This window comes from Schistocerca gregaria, chromosome 10 (assembly GCF_023897955.1).
Source record: "Schistocerca gregaria isolate iqSchGreg1 chromosome 10, iqSchGreg1.2, whole genome shotgun sequence".
Classification (NCBI taxonomy): Eukaryota; Metazoa; Arthropoda; class Insecta; order Orthoptera; family Acrididae; genus Schistocerca; species Schistocerca gregaria.
Window position 1 is genome coordinate 25,144,757 of NC_064929.1, and position 17,984 is coordinate 25,162,740.

The 17,984-nt window shown below is 49.0% G+C and overlaps 11 non-coding genes across 11 annotated transcripts; all 11 read left to right on the forward strand.

Moving 5' to 3' along the window:
* The first annotated feature begins 2,134 nt into the window (after positions 1-2,134).
* Trnat-agu (transfer RNA threonine (anticodon AGU)) lies at positions 2,135-2,207 on the forward strand. The gene has a single exon. It is a non-coding gene; the product is annotated as a tRNA-Thr (tRNA).
* A 1,380-nt stretch (positions 2,208-3,587) lies between these two features.
* Trnat-agu (transfer RNA threonine (anticodon AGU)) lies at positions 3,588-3,660 on the forward strand. The gene has a single exon. It is a non-coding gene; the product is annotated as a tRNA-Thr (tRNA).
* Positions 3,661-5,028: 1,368 nt separating this feature from the next.
* On the forward strand, positions 5,029-5,101 carry Trnat-agu (transfer RNA threonine (anticodon AGU)). The gene has a single exon. It is a non-coding gene; the product is annotated as a tRNA-Thr (tRNA).
* Positions 5,102-6,483: 1,382 nt separating this feature from the next.
* On the forward strand, positions 6,484-6,556 carry Trnat-agu (transfer RNA threonine (anticodon AGU)). Its single transcript has one exon. It is a non-coding gene; the product is annotated as a tRNA-Thr (tRNA).
* Positions 6,557-7,924: 1,368 nt separating this feature from the next.
* Positions 7,925-7,997, forward strand: Trnat-agu (transfer RNA threonine (anticodon AGU)). Its single transcript has one exon. It is a non-coding gene; the product is annotated as a tRNA-Thr (tRNA).
* Positions 7,998-9,376: 1,379 nt separating this feature from the next.
* Trnat-agu (transfer RNA threonine (anticodon AGU)) lies at positions 9,377-9,449 on the forward strand. The gene has a single exon. It is a non-coding gene; the product is annotated as a tRNA-Thr (tRNA).
* Positions 9,450-10,817: 1,368 nt separating this feature from the next.
* Trnat-agu (transfer RNA threonine (anticodon AGU)) lies at positions 10,818-10,890 on the forward strand. The gene has a single exon. It is a non-coding gene; the product is annotated as a tRNA-Thr (tRNA).
* Positions 10,891-12,258: 1,368 nt separating this feature from the next.
* Trnat-agu (transfer RNA threonine (anticodon AGU)) lies at positions 12,259-12,331 on the forward strand. The gene has a single exon. It is a non-coding gene; the product is annotated as a tRNA-Thr (tRNA).
* Positions 12,332-13,699: 1,368 nt separating this feature from the next.
* Positions 13,700-13,772, forward strand: Trnat-agu (transfer RNA threonine (anticodon AGU)). Its single transcript has one exon. It is a non-coding gene; the product is annotated as a tRNA-Thr (tRNA).
* A 1,368-nt stretch (positions 13,773-15,140) lies between these two features.
* Trnat-agu (transfer RNA threonine (anticodon AGU)) lies at positions 15,141-15,213 on the forward strand. Its single transcript has one exon. It is a non-coding gene; the product is annotated as a tRNA-Thr (tRNA).
* Positions 15,214-16,581: 1,368 nt separating this feature from the next.
* On the forward strand, positions 16,582-16,654 carry Trnat-agu (transfer RNA threonine (anticodon AGU)). The gene has a single exon. It is a non-coding gene; the product is annotated as a tRNA-Thr (tRNA).
* The last annotated feature ends 1,330 nt before the right edge of the window (positions 16,655-17,984 follow it).

Here is a 17,984-nt window from a genome sequence, read left to right on the forward strand (position 1 = left end):
GTGTCCGTGCGCATCTGTGTCGCAAAGAATGGGGAATAGCGCAGTTTGCTCGTGCATGGGGCGTAGCTCAGTTGGTAGAGCGTTCGCTTGGCATGTGAAAGGTCCAGGGTTCAAGCCGCGGCGCCTCCATTTTTTGTGGTCAGTGCATGGTAAGTGTTGGTCGCGGCGAACCTAAAGGCACGCAAGATGTTGCAAAGCCAGCGTCACAGACTGATATGATGTATACTGACGTAAGGAGAGCAAGATGTAAGTGTGGGGACCGGCTGTTATGGAGGTGTCATCGAGTGCAGATCTGTCTTAGGTATCGCGGCTTAACCTCATTGAAGTCTAGAGGGTGGACAACACGTTGGTCTTACTCAGAGCGGTGTCCGAATTCTATTTTCGACGTTATACGTGCCACTTTCATTTTGGCAACTACGATTCGATACAGAATGCACGAAACCTGAAAGACACCCTAACGGATACATAGAGAGTAGTGTTTATCTGCTGAATAATGGGAGTGCAAGGGTCTGTGTCGTCTATATGGCTGTATGTAGCACCATTAGTCTTCGGGGGGGCGGGCGTAGCTCAGATGGTAGAGCGCTCTCTTAGTATGCGAGAGGTACTGGGATCAATACCCAGTGCCTCCAGAATTTTTAACACACCTACATGCGCACCTTGATATGCAAGTGGAATAATTCACAACCAGCAGATGTGTCTAGGAAGATAGAAGCGAATGATTAGCATCCACAATTGACAAGCGTGCTGTTATTAGTGCGCAGGAAGCACCCTCCTCCCACGCCTACACTTAATTTAGAAACAGTACAAGTGTTCCCGTAAGATTCTCAAGCCTATGTCGGAAAGATCTGCCTTGCGCCGAGTTCACGTAAATCCCACTGCACATTCCTATTCTTTGCGTGCAGTCAGCTGCTACTGGTGTTGCTAGTTGTGACTGCTGATAACAGATGCCGTAGCAATCAATTCATGGAGTGAGTTGTATGTTTTGCGATAGTCTGTCTCTGACGAGCAAGCACAGGTGACATAGGTGCGAACACAGGAAGCTTGCAGACCCTCGCTGCCTGCAGACACCGAGCAGCCACACTAGGAGTGCGGCCTAAGCCGTAGGCGAAATGTACTCATTCGCTTTGGCGCGACGTCGAACTATAAATAATGCTGTCACTAGCGTGAGCGTCGTGGAAAGTCGGAAAAGTCGGCTGCGACGGTGAGTGCCAAGTTTGGGGAGCGTTTCGTAGTATGCGCAGTGCAATGGAGACGCGGAAACTTGTTGTGGCCCAGTGTTTTGCAGTTGGACGACAAGATTGGTACACAGTAGTAAAGAGCGAGGCACTGAGTTGGCATAAATAATGTAGTGCACAATGGTTCTCGAGATGTGTTTGTTACCTCAGGTGCTGTATAATTGTCTACAATGAGTGAAAACGGAGCAATTTGTGACGGCTCTTTCAATTTAAGACGTTAAAAACAGACGGAATTTGCATTTGTAATACCAGAGCATCGAAACTACTTGGAACTTTTGTGTATATGAACGGGTCCGCGCCTTTGTACTCTGCTCCCTTCACCGCTACGAAACAACCAACCATCGTGTCCGTGCGCATCTGAGTCGCAAACAATGGGGAATAGCGCAGTTTGCTCGTGCATGGGGCGTAGCTCAGTTGGTAGAGCGTTCGCTTGGCATGTGAAAGGTCCAGGGTTCAAGCCGCGGCGCCTCCATTTTTTGTGGTCAGTGCATGGTAAGTGTTGGTCGCGGCGAACCTAAAGGCACGCAGGTTGTTGCAAAGCCAGCGTCACAGACTGATATGATGTATACTGACGTAAGGAGAGCAAGATGTAAGTGTGGGGACCGGCTGTTATCGAGGTGTCATCGAGTGCAGATCTGTCTTAGGTATCGCGGCTTAACCTCATTGAAGTCTAGAGGGTGGACAACACGTTGGTCTTACTCAGAGCGGTGTCCGAATTCTATTTTCGACGTTATACGTGCCACTTCCATTTTGGCAACTACGATTCGATACAGAATGCACGAAACCTGAAAGACACCCTAACGGATACATAGAGAGTAGTGTTTGTCTGCTGAATAATGGGAGTGCAAGGGTCTGTGTCGTCTATATGGCTGTATGTAGCACCATTAGTCTTCGGGGGGGCGGGCGTAGCTCAGATGGTAGAGCGCTCGCTTAGTATGCGAGAGGTACTGGGATCAATTCCCAGTGCCTGCAGGATTTTTAACACACCTACATGCGCACCTTGATATGCAAGTGGAATACTTCACAGCCAGCAGATGTGTCTAGGAAGATACAAGCTTGCGCCGAGTTCACGTAAATCCCACTGCACATTCCTATTCTTTGGGTGCAGTCAGCTGCTCCTGGTGTTGTTAGTTGTGACTGCTGATAACAGATGCCGTAGCAATCAATTCATGGAGTGAGTTGTATGTTTTGCGATAGTCTGTCTCTGACAAGCAAGCACAGGTGACATAGGTGCGAACACAGGAAGCTTGCAGACCCTCGCTGCCTGCAGACACCGAGCAGCCACACTAGGAGGGCGGCCTAAGCCGTAGGCGAATTGTGCTCATTCGCTTTGCCGCGACGTCGAACTATAAATAATGCTGTCACTAGCGTGAGCGTTGCGTGAGCGTCGTGGAAAGTCGGAAAAGTCGGCTGCGAGGGTGAGTGCCAAGTTTGGGGAGCGTTTCGTAGTATGCGCAGTGCAATGGAGACGCGGAAACTTGTTGTGGCCCAGTGTTTTGCAGTTGGACGACAAGATTGGTACACAGTAGTAAAGAGCGAGGCACTGAGTTGGCATAAATAATGTAGTGCACAATGGTTCTCGAGATGTGTTTGTCACCTCAGGTGCTGTATAATTGTCTACAATGAGTGAAAACGGAGCAATTTGTGACGGCTCTTTCAATTTAAGACGTTAAAAACAGACGGAATTTGCATTTGTAATACCAGAGCATCGAAACTACTTGGAACTTTTGTGTATATGAACGGGTCCGCGCCTTTGTACTCTGCTCCCTTCACCGCTACAAACCAACCAACCATCGTGTCCGTGCGCATCTGAGTCGCAAACAATGGGGAATAGCGCAGTTTGCTCGTGCATGGGGCGTAGCTCAGTTGGTAGAGCGTTCGCTTGGCATGTGAAAGGTCCAGGGTTCAAGCCGCGGCGCCTCCATTTTTTGTGGTCAGTGCATGGTAAGTGTTGGTCGCGGCGAACCTAAAGGCACGCAAGATGTTGCAAAGCCAGCGTCACAGACTGATATGATGTATACTGACGTAAGGAGAGCAAGATGTAAGTGTGGGGACCAGCTGTTATCGAGGTGTCATCGAGAGCAGATCTGTCTTAGGTATCGCGGCTTAACCTCATTGAAGTCTAGAGGGTGGACAACACGTTGGTCTTACTCAGAGCGGTGTCCGAATTCTATTTTCGACGTTATACGTGCCACTTTCATTTTGGCAACTACGATTCGATACAGAATGCACGAAACCTGAAAGACACCCTAACGGATACATAGAGAGTAGTGTTTGTCTGCTGAATAATGGGAGTGCAAGGGTCTGTGTCGTCTATATGGCTGTATGTAGCACCATTAGTCTTCGGGGGGGGCGGGCGTAGCTCAGATGGTAGAGCGCTCGCTTAGTATGCGAGAGGTACTGGGATCAATACCCAGTGCCTGCAGGATTTTTAACACACCTACATGCGCACCTTGATATGCAAGTGGAATACTTCACAGCCAGCAGATGTGTCTAGGAAGATACAAGCTTGCGCCGAGTTCACGTAAATCCCACTGCACATTCCTATTCTTTGCGTGCAGTCAGCTGCTCCTGGTGTTGTTAGTTGTGACTGCTGATAACAGATGCCGTAGCAATCAATTCATGGAGTGAGTTGTATGTTTTGCGATAGTCTGTCTCTGACAAGCAAGCACAGGTGACATAGGTGCGAACACAGGAAGCTTGCAGACCCTCGCTGCCTGCAGACACCGAGCAGCCACACTAGGAGGGCGGCCTAAGCCGTAGGCGAATTGTGCTCATTCGCTTTGGCGCGACGTCGAACTATAAATAATGCTGTCACTAGCGTGAGCGTCGTGGAAAGTCGGAAAAGTCGGCTGCGAGGGTGAGTGCCAAGTTTGGGGAGCGTTTCGTAGTATGCGCAGTGCAATGGGGACGCGGAAACTTGTTGTGGCCCAGTGTTTTGCAGTTGGACGACAAGATTGGTACACAGTAGTAAAGAGCGAGGCACTGAGTTGGCATAAATAATGTAGTGCACAATGGTTCTCGAGATGTGTTTGTTACCTCAGGTGCTGTATAATTGTCTACAATGAGTGAAAACGGAGCAATTTGTGACGGCTCTTTCAATTTAAGACGTTAAAAACAGACGGAATTTGCATTTGTAATACCAGAGCATCGAAACTACTTGGAACTTTTGTGTATATGAACGGGTCCGCGCCTTTGTACTCTGCTCCCTTCACCGCTACAAACAAACCAACCATCGTGTCCGTGCGCATCTGAGTCGCAAACAATGGGGAATAGCGCAGTTTGCTCGTGCATGGGGCGTAGCTCAGTTGGTAGAGCGTTCGCTTGGCATGTGAAAGGTCCAGGGTTCAAGCCGCGGCGCCTCCACTTTTTGTGATCAGTGCATGGTAAGTGTTGGTCGCGGCGAACCTAAAGGCACGCAAGATGTTGCAAAGCCAGCGTCACAGACTGATATGATGTATACTGACGTAAGGAGAGCAAGATGTAAGTGTGGGGACCGGCTGTTATCGAGGTGTCATCGAGTGCAGATCTGTCTTAGGTATCGCGGCTTAACCTCATTGAAGTCTAGAGGGTGGACAACACGTTGGTCTTACTCAGAGCGGTGTCCGAATTCTATTTTCGACGTTATACGTGCCACTTTCATTTTGGCAACTACGATTCGATACAGAATGCACGAAACCTGAAAGACACCCTAACGGATACATAGAGAGTAGTGTTTGTCTGCTGAATAATGGGAGTGCAAGGGTCTGTGTCGTCTATATGGCTGTATGTAGCACCATTAGTCTACGGGGGGGCGGGCGTAGCTCAGATGGTAGAGCGCTCGCTTAGTATGCGAGAGGTACTGGGATCAATACCCAGTGCCTGCAGGATTTTTAACACACCTACATGCGCACCTTGATATGCAAGTGGAATACTTCACAGCCAGCAGATGTGTCTAGGAAGATACAAGCTTGCGCCGAGTTCACGTAAATCCCACTGCACATTCCTATTCTTTGCGTGCAGTCAGCTGCTCCTGGTGTTGTTAGTTGTGACTGCTGATAACAGATGCCGTAGCAATCAATTCATGGAGTGAGTTGTATGTTTTGCGATAGTCTGTCTCTGACAAGCAAGCACAGGTGACATAGGTGCGAACACAGGAAGCTTGCAGACCCTCGCTGCCTGCAGACACCGAGAAGCCACACTAGGAGGGCGGCCTAAGCCGTAGGCGAATTGTGCTCATTCGCTTTGGCGCGACGTCGAACTATAAATAATGCTGTCACTAGCGTGAGCGTTGCGTGAGCGTCGTGGAAAGTCGGAAAAGTCGGCTGCGAGGGTGAGTGCCAAGTTTGGGGAGCGTTTCGTAGTATGCGCAGTGCAATGGAGACGCGGAAACTTGTTGTGGCCCAGTGTTTTGCAGTTGGACGACAAGATTGGTACACAGTAGTAAAGAGCGAGGCACTGAGTTGGCATAAATAATGTAGTGCACAATGGTTCTCGAGATGTGTTTGTCACCTCAGGTGCTGTATAATTGTCTACAATGAGTGAAAACGGAGCAATTTGTGACGGCTCTTTCAATTTAAGACGTTAAAAACAGACGGAATTTGCATTTGTAATACCAGAGCATCGAAACTACTTGGAACTTTTGTGTATATGAACGGGTCCGCGCCTTTGTACTCTGCTCCCTTCACCGCTACAAACCAACCAACCATCGTGTCCGTGCGCATCTGAGTCGCAAACAATGGGGAATAGCGCAGTTTGCTCGTGCATGGGGCGTAGCTCAGTTGGTAGAGCGTTCGCTTGGCATGTGAAAGGTCCAGGGTTCAAGCCGCGGCGCCTCCATTTTTTGTGGTCAGTGCATGGTAAGTGTTGGTCGCGGCGAACCTAAAGGCACGCAAGATGTTGCAAAGCCAGCGTCACAGACTGATATGATGTATACTGACGTAAGGAGAGCAAGATGTAAGTGTGGGGACCAGCTGTTATCGAGGTGTCATCGAGAGCAGATCTGTCTTAGGTATCGCGGCTTAACCTCATTGAAGTCTAGAGGGTGGACAACACGTTGGTCTTACTCAGAGCGGTGTCCGAATTCTATTTTCGACGTTATACGTGCCACTTTCATTTTGGCAACTACGATTCGATACAGAATGCACGAAACCTGAAAGACACCCTAACGGATACATAGAGAGTAGTGTTTGTCTGCTGAATAATGGGAGTGCAAGGGTCTGTGTCGTCTATATGGCTGTATGTAGCACCATTAGTCTTCGGGGGGGGGGCGGGCGTAGCTCAGATGGTAGAGCGCTCGCTTAGTATGCGAGAGGTACTGGGATCAATACCCAGTGCCTGCAGGATTTTTAACACACCTACATGCGCACCTTGATATGCAAGTGGAATACTTCACAGCCTGCAGATGTGTCTAGGAAGATACAAGCTTGCGCCGAGTTCACGTAAATCCCACTGCACATTCCTATTCTTTGCGTGCAGTCAGCTGCTCCTGGTGTTGTTAGTTGTGACTGCTGATAACAGATGCCGTAGCAATCAATTCATGGAGTGAGTTGTATGTTTTGCGATAGTCTGTCTCTGACAAGCAAGCACAGGTGACATAGGTGCGAACACAGGAAGCTTGCAGACCCTCGCTGCCTGCAGACACCGAGCAGCCACACTAGGAGGGCGGCCTAAGCCGTAGGCGAATTGTGCTCATTCGCTTTGGCGCGACGTCGAACTATAAATAATGCTGTCACTAGCGTGAGCGTCGTGGAAAGTCGGAAAAGTCGGCTGCGAGGGTGAGTGCCAAGTTTGGGGAGCGTTTCGTAGTATGCGCAGTGCAATATGGACGCGGAAACTTGTTGTGGCCCAGTGTTTTGCAGTTGGACGACAAGATTGGTACACAGTAGTAAAGAGCGAGGCACTGAGTTGGCATAAATAATGTAATGCACAATGGTTCTCGAGATGTGTTTGTTACCTCAGGTGCTGTATAATTGTCTACAATGAGTGAAAACGGAGCAATTTGTGACGGCTCTTTCAATTTAAGACGTTAAAAACAGACGGAATTTGCATTTGTAATACCAGAGCATCGAAACTACTTGGAACTTTTGTGTATATGAACGGGTCCGCGCCTTTGTACTCTGCTCCCTTCACCGCTACAAACAAACCAACCATCGTGTCCGTGCGCATCTGAGTCGCAAACAATGGGGAATAGCGCAGTTTGCTCGTGCATGGGGCGTAGCTCAGTTGGTAGAGCGTTCGCTTGGCATGTGAAAGGTCCAGGGTTCAAGCCGCGGCGCCTCCACTTTTTGTGATCAGTGCATGGTAAGTGTTGGTCGCGGCGAACCTAAAGGCACGCAAGATGTTGCAAAGCCAGCGTCACAGACTGATATGATGTATACTGACGTAAGGAGAGCAAGATGTAAGTGTGGGGACCGGCTGTTATCGAGGTGTCATCGAGTGCAGATCTGTCTTAGGTATCGCGGCTTAACCTCATTGAAGTCTAGAGGGTGGACAACACGTTGGTCTTACTCAGAGCGGTGTCCGAATTCTATTTTCGACGTTATACGTGCCACTTTCATTTTGGCAACTACGATTCGATACAGAATGCACGAAACCTGAAAGACACCCTAACGGATACATAGAGAGTAGTGTTTGTCTGCTGAATAATGGGAGTGCAAGGGTCTGTGTCGTCTATATGGCTGTATGTAGCACCATTAGTCTACGGGGGGGCGGGCGTAGCTCAGATGGTAGAGCGCTCGCTTAGTATGCGAGAGGTACTGGGATCAATACCCAGTGCCTGCAGGATTTTTAACACACCTACATGCGCACCTTGATATGCAAGTGGAATACTTCACAGCCAGCAGATGTGTCTAGGAAGATACAAGCTTGCGCCGAGTTCACGTAAATCCCACTGCACATTCCTATTCTTTGCGTGCAGTCAGCTGCTCCTGGTGTTGTTAGTTGTGACTGCTGATAACAGATGCCGTAGCAATCAATTCATGGAGTGAGTTGTATGTTTTGCGATAGTCTGTCTCTGACAAGCAAGCACAGGTGACATAGGTGCGAACACAGGAAGCTTGCAGACCCTCGCTGCCTGCAGACACCGAGAAGCCACACTAGGAGGGCGGCCTAAGCCGTAGGCGAATTGTGCTCATTCGCTTTGGCGCGACGTCGAACTATAAATAATGCTGTCACTAGCGTGAGCGTTGCGTGAGCGTCGTGGAAAGTCGGAAAAGTCGGCTGCGAGGGTGAGTGCCAAGTTTGGGGAGCGTTTCGTAGTATGCGCAGTGCAATGGAGACGCGGAAACTTGTTGTGGCCCAGTGTTTTGCAGTTGGACGACAAGATTGGTACACAGTAGTAAAGAGCGAGGCACTGAGTTGGCATAAATAATGTAGTGCACAATGGTTCTCGAGATGTGTTTGTCACCTCAGGTGCTGTATAATTGTCTACAATGAGTGAAAACGGAGCAATTTGTGACGGCTCTTTCAATTTAAGACGTTAAAAACAGACGGAATTTGCATTTGTAATACCAGAGCATCGAAACTACTTGGAACTTTTGTGTATATGAACGGGTCCGCGCCTTTGTACTCTGCTCCCTTCACCGCTACAAACCAACCAACCATCGTGTCCGTGCGCATCTGAGTCGCAAACAATGGGGAATAGCGCAGTTTGCTCGTGCATGGGGCGTAGCTCAGTTGGTAGAGCGTTCGCTTGGCATGTGAAAGGTCCAGGGTTCAAGCCGCGGCGCCTCCATTTTTTGTGGTCAGTGCATGGTAAGTGTTGGTCGCGGCGAACCTAAAGGCACGCAAGATGTTGCAAAGCCAGCGTCACAGACTGATATGATGTATACTGACGTAAGGAGAGCAAGATGTAAGTGTGGGGACCGGCTGTTATCGAGGTGTCATCGAGAGCAGATCTGTCTTAGGTATCGCGGCTTAACCTCATTGAAGTCTAGAGGGTGGACAACACGTTGGTCTTACTCAGAGCGGTGTCCGAATTCTATTTTCGACGTTATACGTGCCACTTTCATTTTGGCAACTACGATTCGATACAGAATGCACGAAACCTGAAAGACACCCTAACGGATACATAGAGAGTAGTGTTTGTCTGCTGAATAATGGGAGTGCAAGGGTCTGTGTCGTCTATATGGCTGTATGTAGCACCATTAGTCTTCGGGGGGGCGGGCGTAGCTCAGATGGTAGAGCGCTCGCTTAGTATGCGAGAGGTACTGGGATCAATACCCAGTGCCTGCATGATTTTTAACACACCTACATGCGCACCTTGATATGCAAGTGGAATACTTCACAGCCAGCAGATGTGTCTAGGAAGATACAAGCTTGCGCCGAGTTCACGTAAATCCCACTGCACATTCCTATTCTTTGCGTGTAGTCAGCTGCTCCTGGTGTTGTTAGTTGTGACTGCTGATAACAGATGCCGTAGCAATCAATTCATGGAGTGAGTTGTATGTTTTGCGATAGTCTGTCTCTGACAAGCAAGCACAGGTGACATAGGTGCGAACACAGGAAGCTTGCAGACCCTCGCTGCCTGCAGACACCGAGCAGCCACACTAGGAGGGCGGCCTAAGCCGTAGGCGAATTGTGCTCATTCGCTTTGGCGCGACGTCGAACTATAAATAATGCTGTCACTAGCGTGAGCGTCGTGGAAAGTCGGAAAAGTCGGCTGCGAGGGTGAGTGCCAAGTTTGGGGAGCGTTTCGTAGTATGCGCAGTGCAATGGGGACGCGGAAACTTGTTGTGGCCCAGTGTTTTGCAGTTGGACGACAAGATTGGTACACAGTAGTAAAGAGCGAGGCACTGAGTTGGCATAAATAATGTAGTGCACAATGGTTCTCGAGATGTGTTTGTTACCTCAGGTGCTGTATAATTGTCTACAATGAGTGAAAACAGAGCAATTTGTGACGGCTCTTTCAATTTAAGACGTAAAAAACAGACGGAATTTGCATTTGTAATACCAGAGCATCGAAACTACTTGGAACTTTAGTGTATATGAACGGGTCCGCGCCTTTGTACTCTGCTCCCTTCACCGCTACAAACAAACCAACCATCGTGTCCGTGCGCATCTGAGTCGCAAACAATGGGGAATAGCGCAGTTTGCTCGTGCATGGGGCGTAGCTCAGTTGGTAGAGCGTTCGCTTGGCATGTGAAAGGTCCAGGGTTGAAGCCGCGGCGCCTCCATTTTTTGTGGTCAGTGCATGGTAAGTGTTGGTCGCGGCGAACCTAAAGGCACGCAAGATGTTGCAAAGCCAGCGTCACAGACTGATATGATGTATACTGACGTAAGGAGAGCAAGATGTAAGTGTGGGGACCGGCTGTTATCGAGGTGTCATCGAGTGCAGATCTGTCTTAGGTATCGCGGCTTAACCTCATTGAAGTCTAGAGGGTGGACAACACGTTGGTCTTACTCAGAGCGGTGTCCGAATTCTATTTTCGACGTTATACGTGCCACTTTCATTTTGGCAACTACGATTCGATACAGAATGCACGAAACCTGAAAGACACCCTAACGGATACATAGAGAGTAGTGTTTGTCTGCTGAATAATGGGAGTGCAAGGGTCTGTGTCGTCTATATGGCTGTATGTAGCACCATTAGTCTTCGGGGGGGCGGGCGTAGCTCAGATGGTAGAGCGCTCGCTTAGTGTGCGAGAGGTACTGGGATCAATACCCAGTGCCTGCATGATTTTTAACACACCTACATGCGCACCTTGATATGCAGGTGGAATACTTCACAGCCAGCAGATGTGTCTAGGAAGATACAAGCTTGCGCCGAGTTCACGTAAATCCCACTGCACATTCCTATTCTTTGCATGCAGTCAGCTGCTCCTGGTGTTGTTAGTTGTGACTGCTGATAACAGATGCCGTAGCAATCAATTCATGGAGTGAGTTGTATGTTTTGCGATAGTCTGTCTCTGACAAGCAAGCACAGGTGACATAGGTGCGAACACAGGAAGCTTGCAGACCCTCGCTGCCTGCAGACACCGAGCAGCCACACTAGGAGGGCGGCCTAAGCCGTAGGCGAATTGTGCTCATTCGCTTTTGCGCGACGTCGAACTATAAATAATGCTGTCACTAGCGTGAGCGTCGTGGAAAGTCGGAAAAGTCGGCTGCGAGGGTGAGTGCCAAGTTTGGGGAGCGTTTCGTGGTATGCGCAGTGCAATGGAGACGCGGAAACTTGTTGTGGCCCAGTGTTTTGCAGTTGGACGACAAGATTGGTACAGAGTAGTAAAGAGCGAGGCACTGAGTTGGCATAAATAATGTAGTGCACAATGGTTCTCGAGATGTGTTTGTTACCTCAGGTGCTGTATAATTGTCTACAATGAGTGAAAACGGAGCAATTTGTGACGGCTCTTTCAATTTAAGACGTTAAAAACAGACGGAATTTGCATTTGTAATACCAGAGCATCGAAACTACTTAAAACTTTTGTGTATATGAACGGGTCCGCGCCTTTGTACTCTGCTCCCTCCACCGCTACAAACAAACCAACCATCGTGTCCGTGCGCATCTGAGTCGCAAACAATGGGGAATAGCGCAGTTTGCTCGTGCATGGGGCGTAGCTCAGTTGGTAGAGCGTTCGCTTGGCATGTGAAAGGTCCAGGGTTCAAGCCGCGGCGCCTCCATTTTTTGTGGTCAGTGCATGGTAAGTGTTGGTCGCGGCGAACCTAAAGGCACGCAAGATGTTGCAAAGCCAGCGTCACAGACTGATATGATGTATACTGACGTAAGGAGAGCAAGATGTAAGTGTGGGGACCGGCTGTTATCGAGGTGTCATCGAGTGCAGATCTGTCTTAGGTATCGCGGCTTAACCTCATTGAAGTCTAGAGGGTGGACAACACGTTGGTCTTACTCAGAGCGGTGTCCGAATTCTATTTTCGACGTTATACGTGCCACTTTCATTTTGGCAACTACGATTCGATACAGAATGCACGAAACCTGAAAGACACCCTAACGGATACATAGAGAGTAGTGTTTGTCTGCTGAATAATGGGAGTGCAAGGGTCTGTGTCGTCTATATGGCTGTATGTAGCACCATTAGTCCACGGGGGGGCGGGCGTAGCTCAGATGGTAGAGCGCTCGCTTAGTATGCGAGAGGTACTGGGATCAATACCCAGTGCCTGCAGGATTTTTAACACACCTACATGCGCACCTTGATATGCAAGTGGAATACTTCACAGCCAGCAGATGTGTCTAGGAAGATACAAGCTTGCGCCGAGTTCACGTAAATCCCACTGCACATTCCTATTCTTTGCGTGCAGTCAGCTGCTACTGGTGTTGTTAGTTGTGACTGCTGATAACAGATGCCGTAGCAATCAATTCATGGAGTGAGTTGTATGTTTTGCGATAGTCTGTCTCTGACAAGCAAGCACAGGTGACATAGGTGCGAACACAGGAAGCTTGCAGACCCTCGCTGCCTGCAGACACCGAGCAGCCACACTAGGAGGGCGGCCTAAGCCGTAGGCGAATTGTGCTCATTCGCTTTGGCGCGACGTCGAACTATAAATAATGCTGTCACTAGCGTGAGCGTCGTGGAAAGTCGGAAAAGTCGGCTGTGAGGGTGAGTGCCAAGTTTGGGGAGCGTTTCGTAGTATGCGCAGTGCAATGGAGACGCGGAAACTTGTTGTGGCCCAGTGTTTTGCAGTTGGACGACAAGATTGGTACACAGTAGTAAAGAGCGAGGCACTGAGTTGGCATAAATAATGTAGTGCACAATGGTTCTCGAGATGTGTTTGTTACCTCAGGTGCTGTATAATTGTCTACAATGAGTGAAAACGGAGCAATTTGTGACGGCTCTTTCAATTTAAGACGTTAAAAACAGACGGAATTTGCATTTGTAATACCAGAGCATCGAAACTACTTGGAACTTTTGTGTATATGAACGGGTCCGCGCCTTTGTACTCTGCTCCCTCCACCGCTACAAACAAACCAACCATCGTGTCCGTGCGCATCTGAGTCGCAAACAATGGGGAATAGCGCAGTTTGCTCGTGCATGGGGCGTAGCTCAGTTGGTAGAGCGTTCGCTTGGCATGTGAAAGGTCCAGGGTTCCAGCCGCGGCGCCTCCATTTTTTGTGGTCAGTGCATGGTAAGTGTTGGTCGCGGCGAACCTAAAGGAACGCAAGATGTTGCAAAGCCAGCGTCACAGACTGATATGATGTATACTGACGTAAGGAGAGCAAGATGTAAGTGTGGGGACCGGCTGTTATCGAGGTGTCATCGAGTGCAGATCTGTCTTAGGTATCGCGGCTTAACCTCATTGAAGTCTAGAGGGTGGACAACACGTTGGTCTTACTCAGAGCGGTGTCCGAATTCTATTTTCGACGTTATACGTGCCACTTTCATTTTGGCAACTACGATTCGATACAGAATGCACGAAACCTGAAAGACACCCTAACGGATACATAGAGAGTAGTGTTTGTCTGCTGAATAATGGGAGTGCAAGGGTCTGTGTCGTCTATATGGCTGTATGTAGCACCATTAGTCTTCGGGGGGGCGGGCGTAGCTCAGATGGTAGAGCGCTCGCTTAGTATGCGAGAGGTACTGGGATCAATACCCAGTGCCTGCATGATTTTTAACACACCTACATGCGCACCTTGATATGCAAGTGGAATACTTCACAGCCAGCAGATGTGTCTAGGAAGATACAAGCTTGCGCAGAGTTCACGTAAATCCCACTGCACATTCCTATTCTTTGCATGCAGTCAGCTGCTCCTGGTGTTGTTAGTTGTGACTGCTGATAACAGATGCCGTAGCAATCAATTCATGGAGTGAGTTGTATGTTTTGCGATAGTCTGTCTCTGACAAGCAAGCACAGGTGACATAGGTGCGAACACAGGAAGCTTGCAGACCCTCGCTGCCTGCAGACACCGAGCAGCCACACTAGGAGGGCGGCCTAAGCCGTAGGCGAATTGTGCTCATTCGCTTTGGCGCGACGTCGAACTATAAATAATGCTGTCACTAGCGTGAGCGTCGTGGAAAGTCGGAAAAGTCGGCTGCGAGGGTGAGTGCCAAGTTTGGGGAGCGTTTCGTAGTATGCGCAGTGCAATGGAGACGCGGAAACTTGTTGTGGCCCAGTGTTTTGCAGTTGGACGACAAGATTGGTACACAGTAGTAAAGAGCGAGGCACTGAGTTGGCATAAATAATGTAGTGCACAATGGTTCTCGAGATGTGTTTGTTACCTCAGGTGCTGTATAATTGTCTACAATGAGTGAAAACGGAGCAATTTGTGACGGCTCTTTCAATTTAAGACGTTAAAAACAGACGGAATTTGCATTTGTAATACCAGAGCATCGAAACTACTTAAAACTTTTGTGTATATGAACGGGTCCGCGCCTTTGTACTCTGCTCCCTCCACCGCTACAAACAAACCAACCATCGTGTCCGTGCGCATCTGAGTCGCAAACAATGGGGAATAGCGCAGTTTGCTCGTGCATGGGGCGTAGCTCAGTTGGTAGAGCGTTCGCTTGGCATGTGAAAGGTCCAGGGTTCAAGCCGCGGCGCCTCCATTTTTTGTGGTCAGTGCATGGTAAGTGTTGGTCGCGGCGAACCTAAAGGCACGCAAGATGTTGCAAAGCCAGCGTCACAGACTGATATGATGTATACTGACGTAAGGAGAGCAAGATGTAAGTGTGGGGACCGGCTGTTATCGAGGTGTCATCGAGTGCAGATGTGTCTTAGGTATCGCGGCTTAACCTCATTGAAGTCTAGAGGGTGGACAACACGTTGGTCTTACTCAGAGCGGTGTCCGAATTCTATTTTCGACGTTATACGTGCCACTTTCATTTTGGCAACTACGATTCGATACAGAATGCACGAAACCTGAAAGACACCCTAACGGATACATAGAGAGTAGTGTTTGTCTGCTGAATAATGGGAGTGCAAGGGTCTGTGTCGTCTATATGGCTGTATGTAGCACCATTAGTCTTCGGGGGGGCGGGCGTAGCTCAGATGGTAGAGCGCTCGCTTAGTATGCGAGAGGTACTGGGATCAATACCCAGTGCCTGCATGATTTTTAACACACCTACATGCGCACCTTGATATGCAAGTGGAATACTTCACAGCCAGCAGATGTGTCTAGGAAGATACAAGCTTGCGCAGAGTTCACGTAAATCCCACTGCACATTCCTATTCTTTGCATGCAGTCAGCTGCTCCTGGTGTTGTTAGTTGTGACTGCTGATAACAGATGCCATAGCAATCAATTCATGGAGTGAGTTGTATGTTTTGCGATAGTCTGTCTCTGACAAGCAAGCACAGGTGACATAGGTGCGAACACAGGAAGCTTGCAGACCCTCGCTGCCTGCAGACACCGAGCAGCCACACTAGGAGGGCGGCCTAAGCCGTAGGCGAAATGTACTCATTCGCTTTGGCGCGACGTCGAACTATAAATAATGCTGTCACTAGCGTGAGCGTCGTGGAAAGTCGGAAAAGTCGGCTGCGAGGGTGAGTGCCAAGTTTGGGGAGCGTTTCGTAGTATGCGCAGTGCAATGGAGACGCGGAAACTTGTTGTGGCCCAGTGTTTTGCAGTTGGACGACAAGATTGGTACACAGTAGTAAAGAGCGAGGCACTGAGTTGGCATAAATAATGTAGTGCACAATGGTTCTCGAGATGTGTTTGTTACCTCAGGTGCTGTATAATTGTCTACAATGAGTGAAAACGGAGCAATTTGTGACGGCTCTTTCAATTTAAGACGTTAAAAACAGACGGAATTTGCATTTGTAATACCAGAGCATCGAAACTACTTAAAACTTTTGTGTATATGAACGGGTCCGCGCCTTTGTACTCTGCTCCCTCCACCGCTACAAACAAACCAACCATCGTGTCCGTGCGCATCTGAGTCGCAAACAATGGGGAATAGCGCAGTTTGCTCGTGCATGGGGCGTAGCTCAGTTGGTAGAGCGTTCGCTTGGCATGTGAAAGGTCCAGGGTTCAAGCCGCGGCGCCTCCATTTTTTGTGGTCAGTGCATGGTAAGTGTTGGTCGCGGCGAACCTAAAGGCACGCAAGATGTTGCAAAGCCAGCGTCACAGACTGATATGATGTATACTGACGTAAGGAGAGCAAGATGTAAGTGTGGGGACCGGCTGTTATCGAGGTGTCATCGAGTGCAGATGTGTCTTAGGTATCGCGGCTTAACCTCATTGAAGTCTAGAGGGTGGACAACACGTTGGTCTTACTCAGAGCGGTGTCCGAATTCTATTTTCGACGTTATACGTGCCACTTTCATTTTGGCAACTACGATTCGATACAGAATGCACGAAACCTGAAAGACACCCTAACGGATACATAGAGAGTAGTGTTTGTCTGCTGAATAATGGGAGTGCAAGGGTCTGTGTCGTCTATATGGCTGTATGTAGCACCATTAGTCTTCGGGGGGGCGGGCGTAGCTCAGATGGTAGAGCGCTCGCTTAGTATGCGAGAGGTACTGGGATCAATACCCAGTGCCTGCATGATTTTTAACACACCTACATGCGCACCTTGATATGCAAGTGGAATACTTCACAGCCAGCAGATGTGTCTAGGAAGATACAAGCTTGCGCAGAGTTCACGTAAATCCCACTGCACATTCCTATTCTTTGCATGCAGTCAGCTGCTCCTGGTGTTGTTAGTTGTGACTGCTGATAACAGATGCCATAGCAATCAATTCATGGAGTGAGTTGTATGTTTTGCGATAGTCTGTCTCTGACAAGCAAGCACAGGTGACATAGGTGCGAACACAGGAAGCTTGCAGACCCTCGCTGCCTGCAGACACCGAGCAGCCACACTAGGAGGGCGGCCTAAGCCGTAGGCGAAATGTACTCATTCGCTTTGGCGCGACGTCGAACTATAAATAATGCTGTCACTAGCGTGAGCGTCGTGGAAAGTCGGAAAAGTCGGCTGCGAGGGTGAGTGCCAAGTTTGGGGAGCGTTTCGTAGTATGCGCAGTGCAATGGAGACGCGGAAACTTGTTGTGGCCCAGTGTTTTGCAGTTGGACGACAAGATTGGTACACAGTAGTAAAGAGCGAGGCACTGAGTTGGCATAAATAATGTAGTGCACAATGGTTCTCGAGATGTGTTTGTTACCTCAGGTGCTGTATAATTGTCTACAATGAGTGAAAATGGAGCAATTTGTGACGGCTCTTTCAATTTAAGACGTTAAAAACAGACGGAATTTGCATTTGTAATACCAGAGCATCGAAACTACTTAAAAATTTGTGTATATGAACGGGTCCGCGCCTTTGTACTCTGCTCCCTCCACCGCTACAAACAAACCAACCATCGTGTCCGTGCGCATCTGAGTCGCAAACAATGGGGAATAGCGCAGTTTGCTCGTGCATGGGGCGTAGCTCAGTTGGTAGAGCGTTCGCTTGGCATGTGAAAGGTCCAGGGTTCAAGCCGCGGCGCCTCCATTTTTTGTGGTCAGTGCATGGTAAGTGTTGGTCGCGGCGAACCTAAAGGCACGCAAGATGTTGCAAAGCCAGCGTCACAGACTGATATGATGTATACTGACGTAAGGAGAGCAAGATGTAAGTGTGGGGACCGGCTGTTATCGAGGTGTCATCGAGTGCAGATGTGTCTTAGGTATCGCGGCTTAACCTCATTGAAGTCTAGAGGGTGGACAACACGTTGGTCTTACTCAGAGCGGTGTCCGAATTCTATTTTCGACGTTATACGTGCCACTTTCATTTTGGCAACTACGATTCGATACAGAATGCACGAAACCTGAAAGACACCCTAACGGATACATAGAGAGTAGTGTTTGTCTGCTGAATAATGGGAGTGCAAGGGTCTGTGTCGTC